Genomic DNA, 16,609 nt, shown 5'->3' with positions numbered 1-16,609 from the left:
ATGCAGATTGGGGAGGCAAAATTGATGATAGAAAAAGCACAAGTGGAAGTGCATTATTTTTAGGCAAAAGGCTAGTTACCTGGACTAGCAAGAAACAAACATGCACATCCCAGTCCACTGCAGAATCAGAATATGTGGCAGCAACAATCAATTGCACAAACATTGTGTGGCTCACACATCTATTGAAATGAATGAAAGAAGAGGTAACAAAACCTATGATATTGTATTGTGATAATACAAGAGTTATAAACATATCCAAAAATCTAGTAATACATGCAAAACCCAAGCACGTTGCAATCAAGTATCACTATGTTAGAGAATTGGTAGAAGACAAACAAGTGAAGTTGGAATACATTCACACAAAGGAACAAACTACAGATATCTTCACCAAACCATTGCCCAAGGATGCTTATGAATATCTTAGGGGCAAGTTGGGGGTAATATCCCTAACTCAAGAATTATAAAATAACAAGGATGTTGCCCTGCATCAACAACAATAAATCATTGAAATATTAGAAGAATGATGCAGAGGATGATAGCAGGAGCAAAAATTCCAAATTAGTCACAAGCATGGTGACAAAGGGAGAAGACATCAAGAAGCCAAAGCTTACATTTTGCATGATAAAGATGCTACATCTTTGGCATTTATGTCAAAGAGGGAGAAATATGCAGAAACCTGATCAATACAAAGCAAGAGGGAGATATATATGAAAGATGGAGATATATAAGATCAGTAGTAAAGATGCAATAGTCAAGAAAAGTAGCAGACAACATATACAATCTTGGTGGTAACTAAGTTGATCAATTGATCAGTTCCATTTTGCCATCAATGCCAAAGAGGGAGATTGTTGGAAATGATTGAAAAGATCATAAGGAAGATTATTGGAATGATCATATGGAACTAGTAAAGAATGTTCTCAATCATTGTTTTGTCATTGATGTCAAACTTGCTACTTGCAGGAATGAAAATTTCTTTAGTGTTAGATTGTGGTGACTGATCAGGAAAGTACTGTACATACTTCATAAATACGAACAAATTTTTTTTGGAAGTAGCCGACATGGTAGCCGACATATCATGGCCGACATATGGCCGACATGTTATAACCCTAAAGCGGTTTAATACTTGTATAAAAAGGGCTTAGGGTTGGGTATTTTTCATATGTGGTGATACGAAATTGATTCTTGCGGCGGTATTGAGCTGTAAGGGATTAGGGATTGTAATCAGGTTGTAATCACTGGATTGTAATAAGATTAGACTTGCTGTTTAGTGGACGTAGCCCAGGGATTGGGTGAACCACGTTAAATCTTGGTGCCTTGTGTTTATTTCTATGTGTTCTATTATTTTCTGTTATTGGTTATATTTGCATGTAGTTTTTATTTCTGTCCATGGTTTTTTCCTAACATTTAGTGATCCAAATACTATCAAGTGGTTGATTGACAAGAAGAAGGCAATCAATAAGATGTAACTAAAACACCTAGAGAAAGGTTGAAGTTATGATTTTGTAATGAAGTACAAGGATCAGTCAAGACATTGATGAAATAGTGTACTGATGACATACTCTAAGACATAGAGAAAGGGCACACTGAAACATATCAAAGATGTAAGGTTTTAGCTAAGTCATTTGTAAAGCCCAACTAAGTTCATTAGAGAGAGGGAGTCGAGCAAGCTAGTAGGTGCCGAATAGATTCCTAGTTGAAGCTGAGTAAGTTCAACTTCAGATGCTGAGTGAACTTTAGATGTCGAGTGATACAAAGTTTATCAGGTGCCGAGTGATATCAAGTGCCAAGTGATCCAGAGTGATCAGGTGCTGAGTGAGCCGAGCTATCTAGGAAATAGATGCCGAGCATCAAAAAACCAATAGTGTCGAGTAACACAGAGATGTTGAGCATTAGTAAACCAATAGTGTCCAGTTGTTGCATTATTTTGAAAATCAAAGATTCGCCAGATCGAAGCTGACAAGGTTGTTATATAGAAGTTTGTGAATTAAATGGAAGATAAGAATGATGAGCTGGTGGCAAAAAACACCATGTAGAAAATTTTTGAGGTTACAACTAGAGCCTAGACAAAGTTTCTAGATAAGAACAAGATATGGGGTAGATACATTGTATCCTTCCTAATCCATTTGAATCCCTAAAAGTGGAAAGGGAGAATTGAGAAGAAAAGGAAAACTAGATTTCTATTTAAGGAGTCATAAGGTCATGAAGCAAAGAGAGACAGGTGGTCAAGCATGAAAGCATAAGTGTTGAAGAAGGTGCTAAGGAGAAGAAAGCACAAAAAATCTGTTTGGATAGATGAACACAAGGATGATTTCATTTGCATGATGAGTAAGAAGACTCAAGGAGATGAAGCTTGAGAGGAAGACAAGCTATCAGAGCTAAAGTGATTAAAGCCAAGCAATAGGACTGAACTGAAGAGTGATCTAAAATTTGCAAAGTATGTTGTAAGTTGTATTAGATCAAAAATCCATTATTTTTACTCTCTAGTAATTGTAATAGATAGTTTAAATCCTATGGAATTAGGTTGGTTTAATAGCCATGTTATAAATCCTTTAACAGGGTGACATTCCAAGTGAATGTTCCAAAGTCCTTTGACTAGGCCCATTCCTAACAGTTTGGTGAAATCGTCTAACAAGGTCACATTTAACAGTGTGTTGTAAGCCTTTAATAGGGCAGAATTTTAATAGGGCATCACTTTAGAAGAGTGAGAATCAAGTAGCATGTTACTAGTGGTTTTTCCCAAATTGGGTTTCCATGTAAATCACTGTGTCATGTGTTTATCTTGCATGTTTTATTTCTGCATGTTGATTTACTGTAACTTGCTAATATGGTTGATTTAAGTTTGGATGGATGAAAAGTGTATGGATTCATTAAAAGTAGTGAAAAAGTATTATTAGGGCATTTGGACCTTGAATAATTGATTCACCCCCCCTCCCCCTTCTCAGTTATTCTAAAAGAATTCTAAAACAAGGTCATTTTGGAAGTGAATTGAAATAATGGCATTCTTAATGCTTGGACTATTGGCTTTGATGCCTGCAATCAATTCATAGCTTTCAAAAGGAAATAAATACCCCATAGTATCCCCAATGTCAATAGTGGTGGCTCCTTCCTTGATCACCTCTCCCAATATCTTGTACAAAAAAATTGGATCAGTCCTACCAGTAGTTAAGTTCATAAATTTATGTGACTTGATACCTCCACACTTTAAGCAACTCAATATGCTACATACAAAAAAACTTGGGCTAGCCTCAACTAAAAAGTAATATGTGTTTAAGGGACTCCACTAAAAGTAATTGACATGTGCCACTGAATGAAGAGAAATGGGCAAAGAGATCAGATTAATAGGTGAACACCAATAATTTTAGTTTGGATACACCCACATGGTGGTTTGAATTTCTTAAGATGCCCCAATATAATCTAGGTATCAATATTTTGTACTGTATTTGTGAAAAGTCATATCTGCAACCTAGGCAATGCATTGTTTAAGGATGAAGAAGATTTTTATATCATGTTGTTCTTGTTAAATACACACTGAACAACATGAATGAAAGCTTTTATATCTCTTCTGACTATCCTATAGAAAGCCTCTTCCATGATGAGTAGTTTGATTCTTATGACTTCAAGTCCTTCAGAGTCCTGATGATTACAATAAAATAAATTGGATTAAAAGTGCTACGTACCCTCTTCAAAAATCCTCATAGATTAGAAGTCTCCTGGTGAAAAATATTTCCCTAATTATGTAACTAATCTACATAGGTGTGGGTTACAAATTTGGTATTACTTATGCTTTAGGCTGCCTTTTAATATGAATATTAATATTACACACTCCAAAGCATCTATTCTTAGCAGATCATCTTGAAAGAAAAAATCTCCCAGCAAGTGAGCTGAAATAAATAACAATGGCTAGAACCATCCAAGTGATTTCATTCTCATATATGAACAAAACCACTCACCATGTGAACCCTACTATTTGTTAGTTTACAATCCTCCAACTTTAAGCCTTCAAAATCCAACTCTCCCAAGCATCAAAATTATGACTCGCAAAGGTAAGCTCCATTTTCCTATTTACCTATAATAAAAGCACATCCAAAGTTAAGAAAATTTTACATATTTGCATTAGACATTAAATCCAATGATATTTTTCTAAGCAAACATAATCCAATTATTAGGACTGACAACATCTTTAGAATATAGCCTATTACAATGCAAGATAGATAAACAACAACATGCAAAATATATAGTGATATACCTATTGACTTTGATCTCCAATGCTACAGGGTGTTAAAAAAGAAGAAGAGGTATAACAATTCTAGGCTAAAGTGTGGTACCGAGATTAAATTAAGGACAACACAAAGTTCTAGAAAAGCTTGTCTGATAATATGATCTATTGATTAGTTTCTCAATATTGAGTCTTTAATGCATAGTAATAGCTGCAACATAATATAATAACCAAAACCAACAAAAGCTTGTATGGAAAAAAAAACCCAAGAGAGAAAGTAACAAAAATGATGGAGAGGTCACACTAGGTATCCAAGAAAAAAGAAACTAGAAGCCCAATAACATTGATGACTGCAAGTCTCATCTTGGGTGATTGCACTACCAAATGAAAGCACCTGAATTATATCAATCCTAAGGCCTTTTACGTGATCACCTACCAATTTCTTTGAATAGATATCTTGCACAGTTGCACTAATCAAAAGTAATTTTTTTACAAGAAAGTTAAAAACCATGTAAACATTAAAAATGCCTATCATAGGATGGGTGGTCCATAAATGCTTTCCATAGTGGAGTTCTTGTACAAAAAAGAATTAAAAATGCCTACTAGAAGATCAAATATATTGTACATGGCACATCAAGCAATCCACAATGTACATAGTCTATTAATCATCAATTGTATTTAATAGATTAGTTTCCCAACATGGAATTATATTATCATTTTGATGTCAGTACTATGTTGATAATAATGGCAAGATGTTGCATGCTATAATGTTTAGTTGTAATTATACTATTCAAGGAACATGCAATTGCTTAAATTATAATACTAATAAGTGATTAATATAGCACTCAATATGTAGTAGGCTAGAAATTGGAATGTATAGTTGCATGTGACATATAAGAGTCATCCAAATAGATAAAGAAAGGCTCCACATTGTAAACTAGATAAGCTAGAATAGAAAATCAAATAGTTCACAATACCACATTGCACAAAACATGGCCAAAGTTTGAGTATCACATGAAAAACAATTATACCTCCAATAATTTTCCTCCACCTACAAAGGAACATAGATCAACATGGTCCTACACAAGATCAACCAAGGGATGAATTTTTTGAGAGAAAATTAGTACATTATAAACATGTACATGCTATAACTAGTTACTAATTTGAAGGATTAAACTTGGGAAAATTTGAAGTTCTATTGGAAAATTTATTGTATCCACTTACCTTGCTTTGGAAAACAACAAGAAATTGGGCAGTAGGATCTCTCTTAGTAACATTGGACATGGTGTCTAGATACCAACCACAACCTGGACCTCTTTGTCTAGATACATGGTATCTTGGTCAACCTTTTGCACGTAATGATATAACAAGTCCATCTTTTAGGAGGTCACCTGTTGGAGAGTAAGGGACCTTATTGATCATAGTCTGCTTCTCAGATGTTGTGTCCACTGTTGACCAACCATCACCACCATGTTTATGTCTCGTATCCTCAGGTGAAGCAAATTGTGAACTAGAACTAAAAACTTGATCTTTTCCACTTATGCTAGCACCCTTGGAACTTAATTTAAGTTATTTGATTACAAAATGCTTGTGTGATGACATTTTACAAGTTTGAGGATTAACAACTTCCCCCGTTTGCACAATCAAAAACACTGATGCATTGCTAATCAAAACTGACTCAAAAGAATGCAGTCGGTGGCACTTTATTGTAATGCATTTTTATAAAGAACAAGCACTATAAGAACCATTTATGATGCATGGGGATTTTTTAGTTTTTGAGAAAAAAAAAGCCCAAAAGAATGAAAAATGAAGAACATTGGATTCCTTGTGATTTTTTCTAATCAAATTCAAAATAAAATTGCCGAAGTTCTACTCATTTGTAAGAGGTATAGAAAGGTAGTTGGGTACTTTGGTGCATAAATAGAAATGTTTGGCTAGTGCTTCCAACAACACACGCAAAAAAGGTAACAGAGCTTGGGCAATGCTTCAAGTAGCATGCACAAACAGTAAGCGAGTGTAGCAGACGAGAAGCACTTAGATAAAGGGAGTTAATGGAATGAGGTTACATGCACAGAGACCAGCTTATATCTAAAAATGGTGAAAGGGGTTAAAAAAGAGTGTATCCTGAAACCACAAATGTTCCAATTGTTGGCCAACACACACACTTGTTGTATAGTCATAGATATTGTGATCATTCTTGAACTTGAACAACTAACACCGTGTTAGAAATAGTGTTGTGCAAAAGGACTACAAAATAGAGGGAAATGACAATGAAATATGCATGATTTAAATAGCTAAATTAAATAGCCCTTTACTTCATAAATAATTTCAGCTCAATCATTGCATTGTACAAATAACTTCATCATATGTCACTTGAACAAACCTATCATGTAAAACATGAGGGACAAATCCACAAAATTAAATCTTAAAATGTTACAATAGTACAAACCTCATGGAATAGACATGGGATGAACATACATAATCAAATATTAACCCTTTCCAACATTCCAACTTTATGATAATAATTTACTAGTCAAAGTCCAAAAAATTGGAATGCAATGACTACAAGTATTCTTGGGTATTTGTTATAGGAAACCATGGTTTGGAAGCAAATTAAGAGTATTAGTCTTGTAGCTAGGAAAATGAGCTCAATAAACACTTTTGAGATGGTCATCTCCTGATGATCATGGATAAATAATTTTTAGGTTCTCTACTTGTTTTAGAATATACTAACTATATTTCATATTGATCAACTCTAGAAAGAAATTGATTTGAAAGCGACACTACATCAATACTTTAACAAAGGACACATGAGAGTGTCTTGTTTTAAAATTTGAACCCAAAACACATAAGGCAATAAAAATTGTAAGAAGGAATAGAACCAAATAAATGTAATCTCACGAGGGCACAACCCTCTATACTAGACTCTATTAGGCTACAATATGACCAATTAGCTTATAGGGTGATTCTAGAAAGTTCTTTACTATTGAAAGCATAAGCTAAACCTACCCAATATATACCAGCATCACTTTCGGTGTATTCAAAACTTTTCTAAGTGACCACATCAATGCTCCATATAATCTCATTAGCTACAATGGCAATCAATAGATGGAATAAATAGCTACAAAAACAAATATATTAGGAGCACCATGCCTTGGTTGCCAATGTTAGCAATGCAGTGGTAAAGACTCGATATCAAAACTAATACCGCCACATTGCCTTGGTCTATGGTTCCAATGAAGGTAAATATGAAACCATCAACCTGTAGGAGAAATTGAATAGTTGAAGTTAACTTATAGTCATAGAGTAGTCCATTCTTGGGCCTACTATAAGTGTGAACTTATGCATGATTAATAGGCACAGACATTTACATATCTGAAGATACTTGTGCCAATTACCAGAAAGGCCAAGGAAGAAAATAAAATATCAAACTGGTACACACACCATATTGGTTTTCAAATGGACCTATAGGAGCTTCAAGGCTTTCAAGTGTTCTTCAAGTTTTGGTTCTAGCTTAGGAGATGCGTAGTGTCCATGCAGGTCTTCAACAACATATTCCTAAAAATAAAAATAGAATAAAATGCAAAAGTAAATAAATAAAAGATAAAGAAAAATCAGAAATAATAAAGATGAATGTAGATAATTATTTTTCTTGTAGATCTCAAAGTCCAAAATGAGTTTAAAAACCCACCTCTTTATCAATATGTGATTGTGTCTTTTCCATATCCTTTGAATTGCCATTTTTTTCTACTAGTAGCTCATAAGCAATGCCAAGGATCGCAAAAATGATTACAAAAATAACCAGGAGTGCACCACAAGCTTCCATGGATTCTGGAAAACCATCCAAAATACTCCATCCATAATAACAATTGTGGTATCCTACCATACATGGATCATTATTGTTGACTGATGAATAGTGCACTATCTCAACTCCAATACCTAGAGTTACGAAAAAAAAAACTCCTACATTTTGAATTGAGTTAGATTATTCAAATTGTGTGCAAGAAAAGATACAATTTTCAAAAACAAAATGTAATTCTGATTTAATGATCTACAACAATCAATAAAAGATAACAAATAAGTAGACAACCTATTTGAGAAATTGAATCAAAATATAAGAAACAAACCAAAACAATATTAGAATGGTATAGGATGCTTGGACAATAGTCAATCCCATCCATCATTGAATGAATTTTTGAACTCCCCATTTGTGTCCATTAGGTATGCAATATTTCCCATAACAACAGTTGTCTACAATAACAAATAGGAGAATGATTTAGCTCCACTTCTACACATTAGGTAATGAGAACTTTAAACAAAATGTGAGGAAAAGGTGACACCACTACTAGGGACAACTTGTATTGTTAATGTTTTAATTAATTTGCATGACTGATTGAAAGTAATAGCCATTTTCCATCTATTTAATGAAAAAAAATATCTTATTTGAAAGCCGAAAAATTGCAACCAGAATCATTGTATAGTTAAAAAGGGTGGTAAATGAAAAGAAGCTACATTTTCAATAAGATCAACAATAATTTTCGAAGGCCTGCCATTCCCCTTCTACTTTACAAAATGTGAACAATGAAATTTTATTACTCACAAAGATTCTCCAACTTGGAATGAATAATTTTGCATTTTTGTTCTATTCTCAATGACTAAATGGGTTAAAAAAAATCAAATCTTACAATGAAAAATTTGCTATGCTATTCATTTTAAAAATTTGAGTGAGCAATAACTACTCATAGGGTGGCTAAAAACTTAGTGGGTTACCATGAGAAGAAATTATTTATTTCATAAAATTATCGTATCTACTCATTCAAGAATCAATATCTTGTAGTATTTGTTCTTTAAGTTGTACAATGATGAACTTAGCAATGCCATAGGAAATGCATTGATTCTAAATGTTATCTCAAGGGATAATGAAAAAAAGTTGATATGTCTCTGTTTGTTTCCATTAATGAAGAATATATTTATTTCATGGTGTGTATTGATTACACATGCAAGTCTTATTTAATTGAATTGAATGTTTATGTAATGGTATATGTTAAGAAGAGTACCAGTGCTATTGAATTACCCTGTGGATGCAAGTGGAGGTTTGGGTAAGCCAAGACATGGATAGAGGGGGTATAAAGTGTACACTGTAGATTACATGTTGACATCATCCACTCCAACTCCCAAGTGATGGTAGCTACAAATTCTTCTACTCCACATCCTTGGGGTTGCTGATTGAGATAAGCATGGTAAATCCTCTATGAGTGACATTGTGTTGTGTTATAGTCATTTAAAGTCCATTGCATTGTGTTTAAATGTTAGATGTATTGCCTGAGTAATAGTTCAGGCATGTGTTGGGCTATTCGATATATTTTATTTTTTAAGCATAACCATAGTTTAAGGAATTGTTAAGAGGTAGATCTAATTAAATTTTAAGGTATTTGACTTCATGGTTAAAGCCATTGGTGTCATTTAGATGGAAATGTTCTAAAATTAAAGAATACATGGACTTGCAAACAAACAAAGATGGGAAAGGAAAACCCAATTGCAATTTAACCCACAGTTGACTAAGAATGAAGACTAGTTAAGGTAATAGAGATTTAATTTTACAAAGGGTAAAGAGCTTTTTAAAAAAATTAGCCACTACCATGGATTATAGATATGGTTTAGTTTAATGCTAAATTGTAATTTGACACATTAATCATCAAAATCACTAAGGTTTAGACCTGGATGCATGACATTATGACAATTTAATAACAATATGCAGTCTAGGACTCAATCAGAAAACATAATCTGGATGACTAGATTTCAAACCTTAGATGATCATAAGCAATTCAGTGTCCTCTTCAAATGATTAATAAGAATAATTTTTCAATTTAAAGAGGGAAAGAATTCTTTAGATGATCCAACTCCCTAACCTTGTATTTCATCTTTCAGATACATGCATCTATGTACAAAAAGAAAAGAATAAAATGAGGATAGATATCGATCGATCTAAGATCACATTAGGATAATAGATTATAATGCATCACAATGGAGCTTAATGTTAGAGTTTGAGGAATAACTATAACAAATATCTAGATTTAGAGGATCAATCAACCCTTGTAACAACATTTTGGAAAAACAAATTAGAAAGAATCAAAATAAGCATACCTTTAGATAGCTTATTTTGCAAATTAGTGGTTGCTCTCTCGAGATTCTCTTGCAAATTTAAATGGAACTCTTATTCTGTAGTTTTTAATGTATGAATGTAGAGGGAGCGTCGGGTTATAGATTGAGTTCGATAGTCAAGGGTATGGGGGTAGACTTGGCTATGTCGGCCTAGTGCTTTTCTACCCCTACTATTTTTTTCCCTACGCCTACATTCAAGGAGCCCAAGCATAAGGATGAATAAGTAGGAAGAGATGATATCCTAACTCTATTTTGATGGAAAATGTTAGGATTAGTGATGACAGTTTGCAAGGTTAGAAGAATGTAATGCTACAAATTCAAAGTAATAATTCTATAAATTATTTGGAAATGCCTGGAAGACAAGATAAAATTAAAAGAAGAGGATGTATGATGTGGATGATCAGAAAAGTCATCTTGAATCTCTCACATTGAATGTTAATGATTATAAGTGAACTAAAAGAAATAAAAGGAAAAATGTTGAATTGGTTGCAATAGGAGCTCCACAAGATACAATTGTGGAAGTTGTGGTGTGTAGATAAGAAATGTTTTGGGCCTAATGCTTATACTAATTCTACAGGAATAATGAAACAAAAAAATGAATGATGAAATTGTTGTTGTAAGTAAAGACCTTGTGATCACTATTAATAATGCCTATGCATGATGTGTGTAAGAACACTTAGTTACTAGTAGTTATGTAATGAGTTCATCTTGTTGAAGTAATGATGAGAGCTATTCTATAGGGATTTATTTCAAAACAAGGAGATTCACTATCAAAGCTACCAAAGTTTTGTAGATTACAGAATGCTGAACCATTTCTAAAGAATTTAGAAGTGTGTCTTCTAAACAAAAGTAAATTTGAAAGAGTAAGATTATTATATGACAATTTTTCCATAAACTGAATTTTTGATAAGTTGTAATGCTCCTACAGTTGTTAGGTTGAGGACCACAAATGTCCTGCCTGTAGGGGAAATGTAATTTGGTGTAGAGGAAAGTAGTTGTGGCAAAGGATTGAACTAGGAAAATAATCACATTATTCCTTATTTATAATTTGTATATGCTAATTTAAATTTGGAGAAAAGGGTTTTCATATTTATCACTTTTCCAAATGTAAATGAAAGTAAAAGGCTGCTATGGTTGACATTTTAAATTGTATGGACAACTAAATTTGGAAATTTCAATAATGCTACATTTTCAATCGACAATATATTTGTAAATAAAATTGAAATATGTTTTCAACATTCTTGATTATGTGAATTTGAGGATTTTACATTGTATGTAAAACCAAATTAGTATATGAAATCCAATGAAATAAAGTCTTAAACTAGAAGCTAATTGTAGAATCAAATGTGTAATGAAGTTGCTTGTCAATAAGGTCAATGGATCTTTGAAAAGGGAACTACTGATGGTCTAATCCTGATTAGCTAGATTGTGGTCCACTTCATATTGGTTAAGAGTTCCATAGCACAATTTATGCATGTGAGTTCCTAAAACAGTTTGGCTTACCATGTTTTTTGTTGTACGGTAGAGCTATTAGCCTTTAGGTAATACTATTGTTGTAATTAGAACTGTCATTCCCTAACACAAAACATACAAATGAAAACTCCCAAAATATTTTGGAGTGTCATGTTTCTAGTTGCAAGGTGGAACTTAGATAATCTAGCTAAAAGTGAAAATGCCATTCCATGACATAAAATCTATGCCTAAGATCTACCAAAACATTTTGGATTACCATTCTTTTGGGTGCAAAATTGAACCATTAGGTAATTCTCTTGCTATGATTGTAAATGTCATTCCATAACACAATTTATGCTCTATAGCTCCCAAATCAATTTGGACTATCATCTTTTTGGTTACACGACAAAACTATTAGGCGATATGCTAACTGCATTAAAAAATATCATTCCATAGCACAATATATGCTAGAGGTTGGATTAATACATGAATTTCAAATAAAACCCAAAATGAGGGTTTACTTCAAAAACAAAATTTTTGTAAAGTCTACATTTTCCTTAATCCGAAGAGCTTTGCACGTAGTAGATAAATAAAATGAAAAATATGGACTGAAAGAAAATGTAAGGGCATATTCAAAATGTCATTTGACATACTATGCATGATCTAGCTGTTGTATGAATATGAAGGAATTTAATATATTTGAAAAATGATATTAATAAGAACTATAAAAAATCATAAAGAAAATTTAACAAGAATAATAATGAACCAATATTTAGTGCAACAATCCATACACTTGGGCTCCCAAAATATGGTTGCCTCCAAGATTTAGGTGAAGATGCACAAGCGGCGTCGAGCCAGGGACAAGAAGTCTTGGTACCTGCTAGTTGGATCACTGTCTCCCTCCTTTTGTGATCGATCTTATCATCGATATCAAGCGCTAGCCAGGGATTGGAATGGTTTGTCAAGTAGGAAAGGAGGAATGAGAGGTAGGGGAAACTCTTTCTTAAATTGCTAGAAGGGATTCAGGATCTAAAAAGATGGACTACCACTTCATATCTTTTCCTCATAGGAAGGTGTGATGGTCGATGAGAAAAGCTGCCAAAATGAGAAAAGCCCACCCAACGTGAATGAATCCCAATTTTGTTGCTACTTGTGCTCATAACTGCAAATGAATGAATTTGTTCTATTTTACCTGCTCACGAATGAAACATTTTCTTTTTTTCTAACATTGAGTTGCTCAAAATTTCACCCAAATCAGGCATAGAATTTTTATTTTCAACCAATGCGAGAATGATAACCAAAAAAAAGAAGGAATCATAGCTTTGGTCAAAATTTTTGGTAGAAAAACAAGTGCAAATGTACTAGTGAACAAGTTCAAAGGCAAGAAGGATTTCAAAAACTACAAAGACCACAAGGACAAAGGTAAGAAATTCTTTTACATAGCTATAGATTCAAATAGTAGTGATGACGATGAAATTGTTTATATTGCTATAAAAAATGAATCAGATAATGAGGATGATAAGATGACACTTATTTCTCATGTTAGTAAGAATGATACGTGGATTATTGATAGTGTTTGTTCTCACCACATGACTAGTGATAAAACAAAGTTTGAATACATGGACCACTATGATGGTGGGAGTGTTAGATTTAAAAATAATGAGACTTGTTGTATTAAAGGACTAAAGCATAATCTACTAAGTGTGGCTTAGTTGAAAAATATTAGATTCAAGGTAGAATTCATGAATTGGAAGGCGAAGATCTCAGATGGAAAAGGAAATCTAGTTGGGACTTGTAATCAAACAAAAGGTAATCTATTCTACCTAGATATAAGTGAAAGTTCATATTTCATATCTTAAGTAGAAGAAATTTGGTTATGGCATCAAAGGTTGTGTCATGTTAATTTTGATTACTTGATCAAAATAAGAAAGAATAAAAGAGTGAGAGGTATTCCTAGTTTGAGTAAACCTGATATGGGCCTAGGTAAAAATTGTCAAATTGGAAGGATGGGAAACAAGTTTTAAAAGAAAGAACTATCATTATGAAGAAGTCTTGGAGTAGGTTTATATAGACCTATGTGGACCTATTGGCATAGAAAGCTCATTCGGAGATAAGTATTTCATTTTGTTTGTTGATGATTATTCTAGAGTGATGATAGTTATTTATTTGAAAGATAAGTCTGAAGCTTTTCAAAAGTTAAAATGGTATCTAGATAGAGTTGAAAAAGAAACAAGTAAGAAACTGAAATGTTTATGATCAGATAGAGGAGAAGAATTCATCTCCAATCAATTCAATGAATTTGGAAATGAAAGAGGAATCAAGATACAAGTATCAACCCCTAATACACCTCAGTAGAATGGTATAGTAGAAAGGAGGAACATATCCATCATGGATTGTGCAAGAACCTTGATGATTGAGAAGAATGTTGCAATCAAATACTAGATGGAAGAAATCAGTATTGTAGTGCATACCTTGAATAAAGTACATCTAAAGAAAGACTCAAATCAAACTCCTTATGAACTATGGTATGGCTACAAATCTAATGTAAGTTACTTCAAAGTATTTGGAAGAAAATGTTATATCTTGAAGGAGACTAGGAAAGGTAAATTTGATGTCAAGTGTGATGAAGGCATATTCCTAGGATACTCCAACAGAAACAAAGTATATAAATAGTTGAATCTATCTACTCATAAGATCATAGAAAGTGCACATGTGAAGATTGATGAGTTTGTTGAAAAGAGTGAAGAAGTAAGCACCAAAGAACCTAAGAACTAAAAAAGTTTTGTTTACTTTGAACCTGATCTACATTGCCTAATGTTGAAAATAATCCAATTGGAAATCAGTAGAATTCACCTCTCGAGTCCCCAAAATCTTCTATTCAACCTAAATTGCAGCCAGTGCAACCTGAGTCTCTGTCAGAAGGACCCGAGTCACAGTCAAAAGGACCCGAGTTACAACTAGTGCAACCCAATCATAGTCTGATGGACCTAAGTTATAGATAGAGGGACTTGAGCATAATTCAAAATATTTTGTTGAGCATGGTGAGCCGAGTGAAATTATTTCTAAATCCAAAGTACCTATACTTGCAAGATATGTCATACGGAATTATGCACCCAAGAAAATCATTAGAGAGAAGTTAGAAGGTATAAAGACAAGAAACAAATTGAAAGGTACATGTTTTCTTACTAAATTTGAGCGTGGAACTGTTAAAGATGCTTTGGATCTAATGAAAGTTGGATTGAAGCAATAAATGAAGAAATTGAACAAATGGAGAAGAAAAAAACTTGGATTCTTGTTCCTAGTCCCAAGGATACAAATGTTATTGGCACAAAATGGGTATTTAGAAATAAGCTGAATAAAGATAGAGACATTCAAAGGAACAAAAAAAAGCTAGTATGAAAAGGTTATTCTCAAGAAGAAGATATTGATTATGGTGAAAATTTTGCTCCTATTGCAAGACTAGAAGATGTTAGGACTCTACTTGCTTATGTTACACATAAGGGATTTGAAATATATCAAATGGATGTGAAATCAACATTCTTGAATGGAATCCTAGAAGAAGATGTCTACATTAAAAATCTTGAAGGTTTTGTAGATCCTAGCAAAAAGGATATGGTTTTTATACTTTACAAATATTTATATGGTTTAAAACAAGCCCCTAGAACATGGTATGAAAGATTGCATAACTATTTGATTAAGATTGGTTTTCAAAGGAAAAATGATAACACTAGTCTATATCAAAGAAGGACCAGGAAAGAAAATATTGCTAGCAAAAATCTTTGTAGATGATATACTATTTACTAGATATGATGACTTATGTAAATATTTTTCTTGAGAAATGAGTAATGAATTTGAGATGTCAATGTTTAGAGAGATCAAATTCTTTGTTGGCTTGCAGATTCAATAGAAGAATGATAGCATCTACATTACTCAATTAGAGTACATCAGGGAGATACTAAAGAAGTTTGGAATGGAGCATTCTAGACTAGTTCAAACACCTATGTCTCATGGACATAAGCCTTCCAAAAGTGATGATTCCAAGGAGGTAGATTAGACCACATATAGATCAATGATTGGAAAACCACAATATGTAGTGCATACAAGTCCTGATATTGTACTAGCAGTTGGTATGGTGGCAATATTTTTAGATAATTGTAAAGAAAATTACATGATGACAATAAAGAGAATCATGAAGTATGTAAAAGGTACTGAAGATTATGGATTATGATACAAGAAAGGAGGCAAATTTTATTTGAAAGCCTTCACTAATGCTAATTGGGCATGATGTATTGATAATAGAAAGAGCAATAATGGTGGAGCATTTTTTCTTGGAAAGAGGTTGGTGTCTTGAATAAGCAAGAAGAAAACTTGAATCTCTCAGCCTATAGTAGGGGTAGAGTACGTTGCAGTAGCAGTCAATTGTATTGTTTGGTTCAAATAACTATTAGCAGGTATGAAGGAAGAAACCAAGGATCTAGATGTTATCTTTTGTGATAACACTGGTGCAATTAGCATATCAAAGAATCCTGTTATGCATACCAAGACCAAGCACATTGAAATAAAGTATCATTTTCTGAGGGAAATGGTGCAAGACAAAGAAGTGAGATTGGAATATGTGAATAAAAAAGAACAAGTAGCAAACATATTCACCAAACCCTTACCTTAGGATGCATTATTGTATCTAATAGGTAAGTTAGTGGTCATTCCCCTATTTGAATCTCACTAAATAGAGTTTAGTGATGCATCGACTAAGTATTTGGAACAATTGATTGCATATGA

At 33.2% G+C, this 16,609-nt stretch overlaps 1 pseudogene; it reads right to left on the bottom strand.

Annotated features, from left to right (window-relative positions):
* Positions 1-7,383: 7,383 nt before the first annotated feature.
* The window catches only part of LOC149561676 (uncharacterized), a 65,836-nt pseudogene continuing 56,610 nt past the window's right edge, over positions 7,384-16,609 (bottom strand).

This window comes from Cupressus sempervirens, chromosome 4 (genome assembly GCF_028749045.1).
Source record: "Cupressus sempervirens isolate cs-2001-9-10 chromosome 4, ASM2874904v1, whole genome shotgun sequence".
Lineage (NCBI taxonomy): Eukaryota > Viridiplantae > Streptophyta > Pinopsida > Cupressales > Cupressaceae > Cupressus > Cupressus sempervirens.
This window is presented reverse-complemented; position numbering and strand designations above follow the sequence as displayed.